General features: G+C 40.2%; 1 pseudogene; it reads right to left on the reverse strand.

The window, feature by feature from the left end:
• Positions 1–2,015: 2,015 nt before the first annotated feature.
• Positions 2,016–2,488, reverse strand: LOC127198078 (60S ribosomal protein L29-like; annotated as a pseudogene).
• Positions 2,489–16,357: the final 13,869 nt, after the last annotated feature.

Genomic DNA, 16,357 nt, shown 5'->3' on the forward strand with positions numbered 1-16,357 from the left:
TGAATCTTATACCTCACTCTAAGGCCCATATTTTAAAAGCTTTTTATCCTCAAGGAGAATAACATTGAAAAGTGGTAGAGCCTTTAAGAAGTACAGTCTATATAACCCTACTCTCGAGGATCATGGGTCATTGCAGAAGAAAGAATAGAAAAAGTATAAGAGCCGGAAGTGTTGACAAAGAAACACTGTCATTTGGACACAGCAGGGCAGCTGCACACGCGAATTTACAGCAGCTGTGACAGCACAGACACTACCTGAGTATGCTCAAACCAGACCAAAGCCCAGAATGGAGAGGAGAGATGGCACAAAGACCCACCTCTACCCCAAGAACAATAGGTAAAAATTAGTAACTTCTGGGAGAGAGAACTAGTATTTTTTAAGGTTAAATTTATTTTCAGTCAAAATAAAAATAGAACACATGCCATTGATAGCCACAGTCAGGGCAGTAATATTTTACACTACTAGGAATTTTCAAATGCCACTACTAACTATAAATGTTGATTGATTAAATGATCTGGAAAAAAAGAATAAAGCGAACAGTGTGGGGGGGAAACTGAGATAGCCCCTGGTGAGCTCCGTTCCACAGTGGAAAGCCACTTATCGAATATATGAACAACAAATATTGAATGTGATGATCTCCCATACCCAGATCTAGCCAATGGTCAGGACATTCTCTACAGTTGAGTGGAGAGTGGGATATGACTTTCACACGAACTCTGGTGCCCCATATTTGGCCACATCCCCTGTATGAGGAGACCTGGTGGCACTCCGAGGAAGGATAGCAGGCTACCAAGAAGAGACTTGATACCCTATGATCATATACAGGGGGAGGAGGTTCCCCTCAGTCACAGTCATAGGGGAGGGGAGTAAAGGGAAAATGGGAGGGAGGGAGGGAGGAATAGGAGGATACAAGAGATGGGATAACAATTGAGATGTAATATGAATAAATTAATAAAATGTATTTTAGAAAGAACACAGACTTGAGTAGCTTAGAAAGGAGAAGTAGATCGAGGAGGAGCTGAGAGATGATCAAAACTTGTGCAGAAATCACAGAAAATGAGGAAAAATATGTTAACAACAGAAACGCATGCAGGAAATATTTAGGTTACAGATGGCATGGTATTGTGTGGAATTAGAGACTGTCTTTTTCCTCTTTATTTCCTCTGAGGGGCAGAGGGTGGGTGGGTTTGCAGAATGGTCTTGTGCTGACACTCTGCCTTGCCTAAAGCAGCTGACAGAGGAAGGGAACAGTAAAACTCTAAGTAAATGTGGACTTTTCAGCAACAGTGGCGATGGAAACCAAGGCTTGCCCACCCTGCAGGTGACGCACCACTTATCCGTGTCTCGAATCCTTAGCCTCTGCTCTTCATAAAAAATACTGTCTTCGGCATTTGTTGAAGTAACAGAAAGGTAACTACCACATTAGCCAGTATTCCGAATATCATGAACTCAGACTAGAGAGCTTTGATGTTAGCTGCTGCCTTTATACACTAACACCAAGACTAAGGAAAGTGTTTTGACCCTCCATGAGTTGAAACCCAGACCTGACGCTGCTGAGGTAACTGGAGTCTAGATAGCCCAGACAACTAGAGTAAAACTAAATACTACTGGTATAAAAATAAAAGTAACAATAAAATTACACCTAATTCTATTCTGCTCTACTCCAGTGCCTTATCAGTCCCAGAGGCTTCATCCTGCAGCAGATAGGAACAAATACAGAAACCACAGCCAGACATTCTGTGTGCGCGTGCACACACACACAGAGAGAGACAGAGACAGAGACAGAGTCCTTAAATGAGATGTCTCCATCAAGCCATCCCCTAACCCTGCAGAAGGGCCTACACTGTCTGTAACAGATCCTCAGCATATATCCTCTAGTGTGTGTAAAAAAAAAAAAAAGTGGGTCTCTGATTTTTTTTTTTTTAACAGATCTTGCTTCAGGTTTATTTGTAAAAACAGCATAGGGCACTAGTCATCTATAAATAGTGTAGGTGTGTCACACCGGTCCATCTTCTTCACATTGGCAGAAGCCTTTTCTGTGGGGCCTTTACAGGGGCCTGGGCTGGGGCTGAAGCCTGGGCCTTAGCTGGAGCTGCAGCCTCTGCCTTGGTTTGTACCTTGGGCTTTGGTTGGCAGAGCCTATGGCCCCTAGCCATGTAGATGTGAATCCACTCCCCAAGCTTGGCATGAGCGATAAAAGCAAGCCTGCTGAGTTTGTGGCTGACGCCCTTTGGCATCTTGGGCTTAACGGCCTTAGGCTTCACAAGGGCCTTAATTGCCTCTGTGTGAGCACTGATTGCTTTCACGTTGTTGGTTGCATTTTCTTCAGGCCTTTCTTGCTGCGCTTCTTGGCAAAGCGCATGTTCCTCGGGAAGTTGGGGTCAGCCTCTTCAAGAGATTCATATCGTTGTGACCGTGGTTTCTTGATGCCATTTCTGTGCCATTTACAGGACTAATTGTGTGTGATGTGGTTCCTGGACTTGGCCATGTCTGCGTGATAACTCGCAGCTCCCACAGCACCTGGGACCACAAGGGTCTCTGATTCTTGTATCTATTCTTGGGATTTGTTTTTTGTCCTGTTGGCTTGGCTTGTCCATCTTTGATATGATGGTTTTCATTTCATTTTATTTTGTTATGTTTTGTTTTAAAAATAAAATAAAAGTTTTCTACTCCTTATTATTGCTTGGGAAACAATGCTTACAAAGATTTTCTTTAAAAACAAAATTTTAAAATATTTATACTGCATTCTGTTTGTTAAAAAATATTTGAGCTAAAAATAGACATGCTTAAAGAGTAAGTAGTTTTTGTCTTCACTGAACACAATCAACAAATAAATAAGAAACAAATAAGTACTCAATTTAATATATTAGGAAGAAGGATTGACACATGATGTTAAGTCATGATTTTTTTCATGGTTGCTGAAGTTTTGAGAGGATATACCAGACTATAGATGGGCTGTAACAACCATGACTGTTGTTTATTGGAAACACTTATACTACAGAATTGACAAAATTACGAGAAAAGCAATAAAGAAGGTTATAGATTATTTTCAGTTCCTCGATCAAATAGAATAAAAACTGCCTACTGGCATATGCCTTAATCTCAGGGTTAGGGTGACTATGAGCATTCAGCAGGAGCTGGCCATTATCAGTGAGAGGTAAAGAGCAAAGGGCAAAAGGCTGCAGAACTAAGACAACAAGGCTCCTGAGGGTGGGTCCGCGAATTGATGGGCGTGATTGCATTTCTGAGACCCTCAAAGCATTCTCAGGCCAATGCCGAATATGGGGTTGAGGCACAAGCCCCCCACATCTTCTCTCTTCATTCTGTCACTTCCATTATCTTTACTCAAGTTAAGTCAGTTCAAGGTAAACACCAATGGAAATGCCAAAGAAACGTAACGTAGAGGAAGGCAGCCATGACAGTCTGTGACAATAGCTAACAGAATGTTCTATCTAACTGCCTCTGTGAGAGGGGTGTGTGTATACCACACACTGTTCTTTCCTTTCTTTTATTCTTTTTTCCCCTTATCATGATCTGCTAGTGAAAAAGAAAAAAGAAAAAAGAAAGGAACTAGGCTAACCACTGAGAATGTAGCCCTAATTGGTATATGCTGTGCAAAAGGCCAATTCAGGAGGAAAGGAAATACCCAGTAATGGATCACCTTGACAACACAGCCAGAGGGTACCCAAGGCACCTTGAAGGCTCACAGGACTGTGCAAAAATGGTCATAATCTCAACCCTGCAACAGCCACACTGCCTTAAAAGTCTGGTGTGGGTTGCACCTTGAAAGAAGATGTCTTCTTAGAGTCACATGGACTAAATCCACAAAGCCATATGAAGATGGTTTTTTCAATAGCTGGCACTCTTTGCACTATTAGGCATTGTCTGAGTTGGTTTCCTACTGACCTTCCATTTGCACATGTTGCTTGGACCAAGCTGACCCCATGCTCTTTTTGAAATATAGCAGATATGCTTTCTGTGTCTAGGGCAATCTGGTCTCATTCGTATGAGCCATTTGTACCTTCAGTTCTGTTTGGACTTCTTGGTGACACTTTATTTACCACTTTATTTAAATTTAAACCTCAGAAGAGTTACATCAGGAAGACAACACAGTATGCAATCCAGGCTTCACAGCTCCCCAAAAGTGTCCATCTCTGGCAACTATGCAGACACAAAACAACTCAGAGAAACTCCTAAAACTGGGGAATGAGATAGAGGCCCATGTAGGTCACAGACTCAATGTAAGATGCTTTGAAAGAGTAGGAGAGATAACTTCTCTTTGGCTAAGTTCTCCTTCCATTTCCAAGAGACAGCCCAGTGAGATAGAGCAGATGACCAGGACGCATGGTTCTTTGGACAGTAAGGAGAATCAGACAGATATCAACATTCCTAGCATTCAGATTTGCTTGCCAGGAAGCTGCTCCTACTTTGTCTCATAGAGACCTTTGGAGGTAATAGGAGTGCTACAACAGCTAACATTGGCAGAACAAAAAAAAGGGGGGGAGCATAAGGCTTTTGATGGTGGCTTTGTTTCTGCCAGTTGTGATTTGTCCAAACAGGTACCATCCAAGGGCATAGCTTACTCAAAAAGCCAAATGTAGTGTTCCTAGGAAAAGCCTGGTGGGAAGATCAACCTGGCTGATGTTTCTAGGCAGCCAGCTACTAGGAACAGAAGCATAGATTAATTTCTTTGTGTTTAGACAACATGGCACTTATAGCAATATCGGGTATGAACCAGTTAAGATGTGTCTGAAAACAATACCTAGATCACGAGTCAGGTGATAATGGCTGACACCGGGTATTGGGTACTTAGATAATTCCAAAGTGAACAGCGATGAAATTTGTTGTATAACTATTTTGAAAGAATGCATAGGTTTTATATCAATATGACTTTGAAGTCTGAAGCCTTAGCCTGAGTCTTAGTTATCGGATTGCTTATGTGTCTTATTTGTATGATTGCATACCTAGCCGCAGGTGGCCTCTGTGCTGGTCTGAGCATGTGCCCCATTCCCATCTGTGTGCAGCCTGTGTATGCTGGCATCTGCCGCCTAGAGGTCTACATGGCAATCGTTCCCTGGGGTGATTTAATATGTCTTATCTGTTCAATACTCCTCACTATCTCTTCAATGTCCTGGACCCTTGGAACCGTCATCTCTTTCTGACACCAGCCCTTCAACTTCACAACAGTTTTCACACCTAGATTATACTGTAGACTCTGAGCAAACAAAGAAATGCTGGCCAAACCACATTTCTATGGAACAAAGCAGCTGCATATGTCTGGTCTAAACAGCAATAGTAAATTCCTTCAGAGCACAGGTGCTTGAGTTGCTCCCACTAATAGGCAAATCGGTGCCTAAACACAGCCCCAGATCCTATTCTAGGGTCCCAATTAGACAAGAGATGCATTTTTTGTGCACTTTGGCAGAGATTAGGGCTTATAACCTTTTGATCTGATTTCAAAACATTACCTTGACCTTGGCAGCACATTCCACGGCACCGCTTAAACCAGTGGTTCTCAACCTGTAGACGTTGATCCCTTTGAGGGTTGCATATCAGATATTTACCTTATGATCTATAACAGCAGAAAAACTGTAATTATAAAGTAGCAACAAAGTAATTTTATAATTGATGGTCACCACAACATGAGAAACTGCATTAAAGGTTGGCAGCTGGGCCAATGTGGTGGCACACACATTTAATCCCAACACTCAGGATGCAGAGGTAAGTGAATCTCTGTGAGCTGGAGGCCAACTTGCCTGCACTATAGAGTGAGTTCCAGGGCAGCCAGGACTATGCAGTGAAACTCTGTCTCAAAAAACAAAAGAAATAAAGAAACAAAAAAGTCACAGCAGTAGGAAGGTTGAGAACCACTCACTTAGACACAAAAGTAAACATCAATCAAACATTTCTGCTGAAAGAGGACTCCTTGGCCTCATCTGCTATGAGAGGCAATACCACCTACCTTTAGAATCCTCCCAAAGTCCTGCCCATCTGCCTAACAAATGAACATAATCCTTGCCTGGTCTATGTAATTGCAAAGGCCAGCCAGTGGAGGCAGTAGACCCCAGCCAAGCAGTCTTACTTAGCCAAGAGCAAAGGCAGCAGTTGTGTAAATTAGAGAAATTGAGAGCAAACTGTGCCTGTTTTGTGTCTCTACAATATGGCACCTCTGCAGTCACAACTTAGACTAGTGAAGGTCTGTCAGTCACAACCAGAGATGGCTCTCTCCTTAACAGACACAGGGACTGATAAGAAAAACTTGCAAAGCCCCATCATAAAACCGCAAAGAATTCAGAAGAACCACAAGAAAGGTGCTTAGTTAGTTACAAGGATATAAGGAATGGTAAATGAGATATGGAGCACATTACAGGAGAAGATGAGCAGATAGCCACCCAACACCCCTAAAAGATAGCAATATAAGGAGAAATCCTAGTGAAAAGGAGTATGTTTCATTGAGGAATTCAATAGACAATTTAAGAGTAGCTTCAGTTGAGTAAAATGTTCAGTGAGCTCAGAAAGAATGCACGGATAGATTCCACCAGAAAATAAAAAATATGGAAGAAAATGAAGAAAGATTGAAAGAGTTACAGACCGTCACCAAGAGATCTAGCTGAAAAAGACACCGAGGCTAACAAAACACAGGACTTAACAGAAAAAGCTTACCAGTAATGGCGCTCTTGACAGATGTGTGACAGATGTGTGGTGATGTCATTGTAGTTGTATTCTCGCTTCTCTAGAGATCAGTGGTGCTGACCACGCTTCTCATATACCTGTGTGACTGATTACTTTGGGATATTTTAAGGAGTTTGTATTCTATTGTTTGCCTACTTTAAAATCTGGTTATTTGTTTTCCTTTTACTGACATGCTTTAATTAGGTGCCTTGATTATTCTGGATACAATATATTAACAAATGTGGGTGTACAAAGACTTATGCAAGTTATCCTGAACCCTTGACTTTGTCACTTGCCAACCATAACTCTATATGTCACTGAAGTGTGTAACTATAAGACAAACAAATGGAAGGAGATTCTGTGGTCATGGATTAGAAGATTTAATACTGCTAAAATGTTTATGGCAACAAGTAAATCTACAACTTATAAATCTAATATAACTCTTATTAATATTCCTATGCTAGTTTTCTCAAAAATAGAAAAAAGCTAAAATTCTTATCAATCACAGAAATACCTAGATAATCAATGTGATCTTAAGCAAAAATAATAACTGCAATTGTCACACTGCTTTATTTCAAAGTAAACTACAAAATTGTAATCATTAAATAGCACAAAAATAGATACATGGACTGGTCAAACCAGTATGAGCCAACACACTTCTCAAATTCCAACAAAGTATCAAGAACTCATGATGAGAAAAGGGTATTCTGTGCCGAAGTAATGTTAAGAAAACATGAAGACAAAGAAAATTAGATTCTGGTTTCACAACACAAATAAGAACGCATGAAGAAAATACTCAAAGGAAAAAAATGAAAGGAAAATTACACAGGTTTGATCTGGGCAGCTATTATTTTGGATTTGACCACAAATTCTCAGACAATAGAAGTAACAATAGACACGTAGGATTAAACCAAACAACACAGCTTCTGTGCATTCAAGAAACAACTGGCTGATAGAGAGACAGCCTATCACTTAAGAAACATGTTCGCAAGCCACACGTCTGATGAAGCATTAATATTCTCTTACATAGAAGCACTCAAGCAACTCAGGAAATAAAACAAATTAGCTGAATCAATATGGGGAAATGATCTAGATAGCTACTTCTCAAAAGACCCACAAATGGATAGTAGGTATGTTAAAGCATACCCAATAAGAATCATTAGGAAAATGTGTATTAAAGCCATAATGTGAGCACCAGGGATCTGCCATAGTCATCTATGGTTTCTCTAATGTGCTTTAAGCCCGGATTCATCTCTCAGCACAAAAACTTATCAGAATGGCTTTCATTAAAATGAAAAAAAGCATATTTTAATGATACTATTTTTAAAAGCGAACTATTATATATTTAGTGCCAGTGAGAGAGATAGCAGCAAAGCCAGCCTTATCCTATGATCAAGCAATCTTGCTTTTGAGCACATAGCCAATGAATGTGAATGCAGCATTTTTTTAGATTTATTTATTTTATTTATTGTATATGAATGCTTTACAGAAGAGGGCTGCAGATCTCTTTATATATAGATGGTTGTGAGCCACCATGTGGTTGCTGGGAATTGAACTAAGGACCTCTTGAAGAGCAGCAGGTGGTGCTCTTAACCACTAAGCCATCTCTCCAGCCCCAGTGAACTCAGCATGTTAAAGTCATATTTGTGCACTCATGTTCATTTTCTTTGTGAAGCCAATCAATGAAAAAAATAGATGACATCAACAAAAAGAAACTATAACTCAGATGCCTATTATAATCCAATTCAACCTCTAAAAAGAAGCTTTCCCCTTTGTGACAATAGAGACAAAGCTACAGGCTATAACACTAACTATAATATATTAGGTCCAAAAGCAAAACTACCACATGATGTCACTCTATATGTGGACCAAAAACAATCTAAACGATAAGCAAAGATTAGAATTGTGACTATCAGTATCTAGGCGTGGCAGTTTGAATACATATGGCCCCCATAGACTCATGTGTGTGAATTATTGGTTCATAGGGAGTGGAACTATTAGGAGATATAGCCTTATTGGAGTAGATGTGGTCTCAGTAAGGAAGTGTGTCACTGTGGAGGCAGGCTTTGAGGTCTCATATACGCTCAATTTATACCCAGTGTGGCACACAGCCTTTCCCAGGCTGCGTGTGGATCAAGATGTAGAATTCTCAGCTCTTTCTCCAGCACCGTGTCTGCCTGCATGCTGCCATGCTTCCCGTCATGATGATAATGGGCTAAGTCTCTGAAACTGTAAGCCAGTTCCAATTAAATGTTGGAAAAGTAGAACACTGTTAGCTAAAGCAGAATTATTTTCAGTAAAATAAGTGTTAGAGTAAGGATGCTTAGAGATATAGTGTATTGTATGACTGCAGTCAATAATTTCTTACATATTTCAAAACTGTTAGGAATAAGCCTCAAATTATTTTAATCACAAAAGTAAGCAGATGAAACAATAAGGTGTCTTGATTTAATCATTCTGTACTGTGTACCTATAGCCTCACTATAAAACCCAAAGTATATACTATCATAATTTACAATAACAATAAATTAACAGCATCTAAGCACACAATAAACGAAATGTACTGCCTCCCCTCTCTTATCTAGTTGCCCTGGAATCTGATAGAAGTCCTTGCCAATAAGGAGGGAAGAATTCCAGCATAGTGGTAGGTAGTCTCTTGTAAGTGAATGTTAGATATTAAGTAAATGATATTCATGATACAATCCACAGACCCAGAGAGACTAAATAGCAAGGGATTTCAGTTCAAATATTTATATTTGGATAAGAGAAGGTAATGTATTCTAAGTCCTTATGTACAAAGAAAATAGTGTTGGTAACTGGGAAAACAGCACTGTGCATGCTGCTCTACTGTTCTTCTTACATCTGGAGTCTTCCCATGCACTTTTGAAGGACAAAATAATTTAATATCAGTACTAAGGATTGCTCACACTGTTTGCATGATTAACCTCATATTAAGCTTTGCTGACCTTATGAAATGGGATACAGATCTTTTTTCTATAGCGGGGAGGGATTGCCTCTCACAATCTCTAAATATCTCAGATATGATACTAAGACCCAGAAAAACAAAACACTTCCCTAAAGATAGTCTTTTTTGTACAGAATGAGAGAGAAGTATGAAGAGGAAATGCATCCCAACTAAGAACTATAAAAAGAATCACTGTCAATAATGGGAAATGTATTTCTAATGTAATGAATAATGTTCATAAGCAAATACAAGTATACATACACATATATGCACACAAACATACATATGCATCATGTAGGTACCTATACACTGTCTTGATAAAGTATGTGTTGGGTTGCTCTTTCTTCTTTTCTTCATTCCTTCCATCTTTCTTTTCTTTCTTACTTCCTTGCCCCCTCATCTCTCTCTTTCCCCACAAATACACATACACATTATTAACTGTAAGGTTATGAGTAAATATATTAGAATGGATGGAACAACATATAATTTTTCTCTACTTATAGAATGTTATTTTATTTGGACCACAGTCAGAGGCCTTAGCAATTAAGTCATCTTTAACTAAAACAAAGTAAATAAAGGAGGCATCCAACTATATACTAATGTTTTCTGAACATTCAGGTTAAAAGTGATGATGGCAAAAGCTGGGGCTGGAAATCAGTTGGGAGAATGCTAGTCTACAGTTCTGGACTCTATCTTGGCACCACACAAACTGGAAATAATAGCACATGCCTATAATTTCAGTACTTGGGTAGTGGAGGTAGCAGGATCAAAGTTCAAGATCATCCTTAGCTATCTAAGTCAGTTTAGGGATACATGACTTGGAGGGCAAGTTGGTGAAGCAGCATAAAATGACAGGAAAACTGGGGGAACATGGGATGGTGAAATAGCCCCTTGCCCTAGAATCTGATAGAATTCCTTATCAGCTGGAGGGAAGAACTCCAGCATAATTAACAGCTGCTTACAGGTTTTTTTTTCTTGCTCCAGCCATAAACCTGCAAGTTTCCAGGGATCTCACCAGGTTCTAATATATAGGAAGTTCTGTGTACTAAACTCCTGTAGCCCTGGTGGTTCCTGGCTTCACCTTATCAGATTATAATTAGACCAAAGGTGTCTCTAGAGCTCCTCATGCAAGCCCTTTATCAAAAGACACACAGGAAAAGATGATTTTAAGGCACCATTTGGATGTCACTTGAAAACCATCAAAAAGGAATATGGTAAGGCAGATCATTGCTTTTCTCACTGACGATTCCTTGCAGTAGGTGGTTCTTACTTTTCTGGACTTCTCAGAAACCCCTACTCATTCTCCAAGGTGCACCTGGTATCCTTCCCAACAGTTGCGTTCAAGCTTATATTAAAATGACTTTAGGAAAGTCTCAGACTCCACACCATGAACTGACTGCGCGTGAGATTCTTTTCATTACCAAAGCCAAAAATCTGGCCTTGATACCTTAGTGAAGTTCCTAAAACTCTGGGGAACTCCTCAGACTGCTAAGCATGGTGTTATGGTTCTGAGCCTTTGTGCCATCCCCTGTGAAACTGAGATACATGATAACGTGTCTCAAACAAACAAACAAGAAGAAAATTGTTTAACAACACATCAACTTACAGCAAGAGTTACAACTCTGATAAGGATCATTCACCTGTTGATCAGTGTCAACAATTTAAAGGGGGCAGGAGTAGAGACCGAATGGTGCTAATGAACCTTTTATACAAGCAACCCAAGGTTAAAGTAGAACACAACTTCCCATACTCCAACTCTCTCTCTCTCTCTCTCTCTCTCTCTCTCTCTCTCTCTCTCTCTCTCTCTCTCTCTCTCTCTCTCTCTCTCTCTCTCTCTCTCTCTCGCTCTCTGTGTGTGTGTGTGTGTGTGTGTGTGTGTGGTGTGGTGGTGGTCATGGTGGTGGCGGTGATGTGTGTGTGTAAATTTGTTCCAAACTTATCCTCTTTGTAAGGGAACTTCATTGACAGCCCTGTCTAAATATTTCTGAGGTCCCTTCTACTCCTTTACTACTATTACTCATTCTACATTACAAGACCTGAAATAAACAAGGGATCCATTCCTCTGTGAACTAGAAGTTCAGCTCCCAATGCAAAGTAGTACTCCATTATAAAAACTCCCAAGGCTCTACAGTTCATAAACATAGGAATTTCTTCCTCAAACACTCTCCTACTGATCATTGCAGACCAACAGCAAAAGGGTGGCCACCAGTAAAACAGAGTAATCAGTACAAAGCCATCACTAAAATTGTCTTTAAAAGATAGATTTACAAATCTATCACAGCTCCCTTGCTTTTCCCTTTTTTCATGAGCGTGCTATATGCAGCTCTACAAACAGTGTTAGAGTCTAGGGCTGGGAGTGTCAGGTGAAACCAAACTGAGCATAAACAAAGGTCCCTGATTTTGTTTCCACACAACTGCATTTATCTGTCTTCCCAAATAATTCACAAGTGTCTCAATGTAGGTGGATGGAGGCAGAAAAAAGCTATACCAAGCCCATTCTTCCTTCAGACTTTTTGTGCAGTCCCGGCTAGGTATTATTAGCCTTGCTAACTCTGGAAATAAGTAAAATGGCCACACAAGGCTTCTGGTCTCAGGAGCTTATAATTTTTATGTCCTTTCTATTATCCATGTTTCCATGGTTAAATTTGGTTTTCCAAGGTAGCAGCATTACAAACTTAGGTGATTAATCCGATGAAACATGTGACAGCTCGACATTCCAAGCAAGACAAAGTGGTAACATGCACAAAAGTGTCCTAATTGAAACACACCAGCACTACCAAGAGTCACATGCACACAGCCAACAGCACACTTCTGACAGGCACTCAAGCATTCTGCATGCTGATGATGTACACTGAGAGATCAAAAGATAGGCTTTCAAGTTTATTACACATTTGTACAAACACCACTTCAGACAGGTACAGATTCCCAAGTTTAGTCTGGTGCCTTCATTCACCTGTAGGCTTAGGTTATCTTTCCAGACCATCTATATGATGTTTCGTATGCAAATATCTGTATTAGAAAATAGGGCATAACTTTAAGAACTGATCCATTTTCCATCTCTGCCCATCCCTGGTATCTTCGACTTCCGACTGCATACTTCTTCCCCATCCACATGTCACACCACCCCCCATCACCATGAAATAGAATCTCTGAGCACATGAATGTCAAAACAATGTGCTAATGTGGAATCCAGCCACCCAAGTTTGCTCTGAGCATAGCTCTTGCAAAATCCAATCTATTTTATCACTCTGTCTTCACACTGGGTTTAGCAGCTTCATAATTCCACACCTCTGTCAACGAGACCCTCATTATGCAGGCTTCTAAACATTTTACTTGAGGAAAGAATAAACAACATATTTAGTACTAATGAGGTGAGATATTGCTTTTATATTTGCATTACTGTTTAATGATTGTGATGGCTCTGGCACTCTGAGCTGGGGGAGCCTGCTTTGATTGATGTGGTTTTGCAGCAAACAGTTCTTGCAGACAGACAGCCACTTGCACAATGTGTTGCCATGACATGGGTTGAATGTGTGGCTTTCGAACTATGGCAGAATGGCATGCTCTCGCTCTACTTCCCAGGGAAGGAGTGCAGGTTGCATTGCCAATCCTTCAGTTAATGTTTCATCATTAATATTGAAAATGAAGTGTTTGACAACCAATAGAATCCAATGATAACATGTTGCCTAGGATTTTTCTCCACCTCCCATTTGCTTCCTGATGGTCATAAGACAGCAATTTCATTTACTTTCTCTGACCTATATTCATCCCAGTCCTTCCTACATTGTCAGGCCTTTCAAAGATCATTAACTTAAAGAATCTGTTGTATCTTTTTGTAAAATAAAGATATAGAGTCAGCAACTTTTGTCTCTTGATGGTAGGGGAGTTTAAAACATGGAACTTATGACAAAATGACCGCAGTACGACTCAAATACAAAGGGAAAAAAATGAACCAAAAGGAACCTGTGCAGCTAGACAGGGCTAGATCTGAATCCGGGCTGTGATACTTATTAGCTTTATATGTTTGGGCTACATAATAAGCTAAGTGCTCTAGCTCTTCACCTGTGAATCGCTATTTAAACGACTAATTTCCTTGAGTTCCAGGCATTAACAAGATGGTGTGTATCAGCTATCACGCTGCAGGGCCTGGGGCATATTGTGCACTCGGTGCAAATTTGCTCTGATTACTATTGAAACCTTCAGAACAGAGAGAGGCAGGTGAACAGATTGTCCTGCATTGAAAACATAAGCAGTGTGAGAGTTAAGTTCACAGACAGCGAGCATCATGCAGCATGCTGGACCTTTAGTCCCTAGACCATGATATGAGTAATACTACCATCCATCAGATGTTTATCCAAAGAAGAAAAACAGCCCTAAAATCAGCCTGGATAGACTTTATGGAGATCTGCTTACTTCTTTCAATAAGTGCCATTTTAGTCTCTATTCAGAATGCTGGGTGTGGAGAATGTGTACCTGGATGCAAATACTGGTCCCACCACTCACCATTGGAAAAGGTAAGCACTGTGCTGCACATTCCAGGCACTGGGAGATGAGGTAAGAACCTCAAACACTCCAAGTATTCTGGGTCCTATGCTCTTCGGCAGAGGGCAAACCAAGCTTTGTTTTTATCAAGCATCCCATTGAAGCTTGCTTGTGCCTTTTCTTACATAATGGATGCAGGTCTTATGAACAATAACGTTTCCTTTTCTTTTATGAATGTGTGTTGTATGCTGTCAACACTAACATCCTTAGATGCCTCATCAGATGACAGAGCCTCAAGAGTACTGTATGCACACATTTGCAGATTTCTTTAGTTACATTCGTTCAAAACACCTCGGCAAGAGACTTGATACCCTATGAGCATATTACAGGGGGAGGTAATCTCCCTCAGGAACAGTCATAGGGGAGGGGAATAATGGGAAAACAGGGGGGGGAGAGAATGGGAGGATACAAGGGATGGGATAAACATTGAGATGTAACAAGAATAAATTAATTTAAAATTTAAAAAAAAACACCTCTGCAGACATAATTATTAAATATCATAGCAAGGAGACTAGGAATGGCATGAAAGACAAACTTCATAATGAATTATTGGAGTTTCTTTTTTTTTTTTTTTTTTTTTCTCCAGTGTTTGGCTCTAATCCAGGGCCATGGTCCATGCTAACCAAACACTCTACCACTGAATAACAGCCCAAGGCCTAACATACTGTAAATTTTTTTTTTGTAAATTTCACATGAATAAAATTTACTAGGTTTGACATCAATAAGATGTCAGACTCTCATAGGGTATCAAGTCTCTTCTTGGCAACCTGCTGTCCTTCCTCTGAGTGCCACCAGGTCTCCCCCTCCAGGGGACATGGTCAAATGTGAAGCACCAGAGTACTTGAGAAAGTCATATCACACTCTCCACTCAACTGTGGAGAATATTCTGACCATTGGCTAGATCTGGGTAGGGGTTTAAAGTTTACCGCCTGTATTGCCCTTGGCTGGTGCCTTAGTTTGAGCGGGACCCCTGGGCCCAAATCTGCCTATCATATTGTTCTACTTGTAGGTTTCTAGGACCCTCTGGATCCTTTTATTTTGCTATTCTCCCATGTATCTCTCATTTAGAGTCCCAATAGGATGCCCTCCCCTCTGTCCCAGTTTCCTGGTAAGTGAAAGCTTTCGTGGGACATGCCCCTTGGGCTAGTATGCCGGTATAAGTGAGTATATACCATTTGATTCTTTCTGCTTCTGGGTTAACTCACTCATTATGATCATTTCTAGCTCAATCCATTTATCCACAAATTTCAGGGGGAGGTAATCCCCCTCAGGAACAGTCATAGGGGAGGGGAATAATGGGAAAATGGGGGGGGGAGGGAGGAATGGGAGGATACAAGGGAAGGGATAAACATTGAGATGTAACAAGAATAAATTAATAAAAAGAAAAAAAAACAAAAAACAAAAAAACAAAACAAAACAAAAAAGATGTCAGACTCCTTAATTCCAAAATAAAATGCATTATTCATTCATGTCTACTAAGAAATAAGCCAAAGTTTATCATGCAACTATTTTGTTTTCATTTCCTTGTGAGATAATTATATTCTGCTAGGTAATATGACAATAAAAGGGGTTCATCAGCACAGCTGGCATAGAGAAAGCACATGAGTACTGACTTGACTTTGCTTGGTCCTTCTGTACATATCTTTTCTCTGTCTAAACATAAATTTTAGTAAGGTGTTATAAAGCATGCTGATTTGATTTTTAAATCACATTGGAAATCATTTCTAGAATAGAATAAGAATTATTTATATAATATCTCTTAACTTCAGAAATTTCAAGAGTCTAGTTTAAGTTTTGCGTCTGGTTGAGTGATAAATTCCCTCATTTGCATTTGTTTACTGAACCCCATCCACATGCCAGGTATTGTGTTAGGGGACTGTGTAGTGATGCAAATCAAACAGGGCTGCTTCCATGGGCTCTGGCTGTTCTCAGGGGCACTCCCCAGCATGTGCTGGGAAGGGGGAGCAGAAAGTATTAGGTGGGTAAATGTTGACAGATGTCTGGGGCTGAAAGAAGAATAGGGAGTGATTTGAGGGCCCCTAAGTTCTCCCTGTCAAAGAGAGTCAGATTGTCACTTGCTTTCCATAAGTAATTGTTTATAGGTGAGCGTTAAATTTTTATAACTCCAAGGAAATGCCAAATTTAATGCTTCATATTACAGGATACACAACAAATTGC

This window comes from Acomys russatus, chromosome 2, assembly GCF_903995435.1.
Source record: "Acomys russatus chromosome 2, mAcoRus1.1, whole genome shotgun sequence".
Taxonomy (NCBI): domain Eukaryota; kingdom Metazoa; phylum Chordata; class Mammalia; order Rodentia; family Muridae; genus Acomys; species Acomys russatus.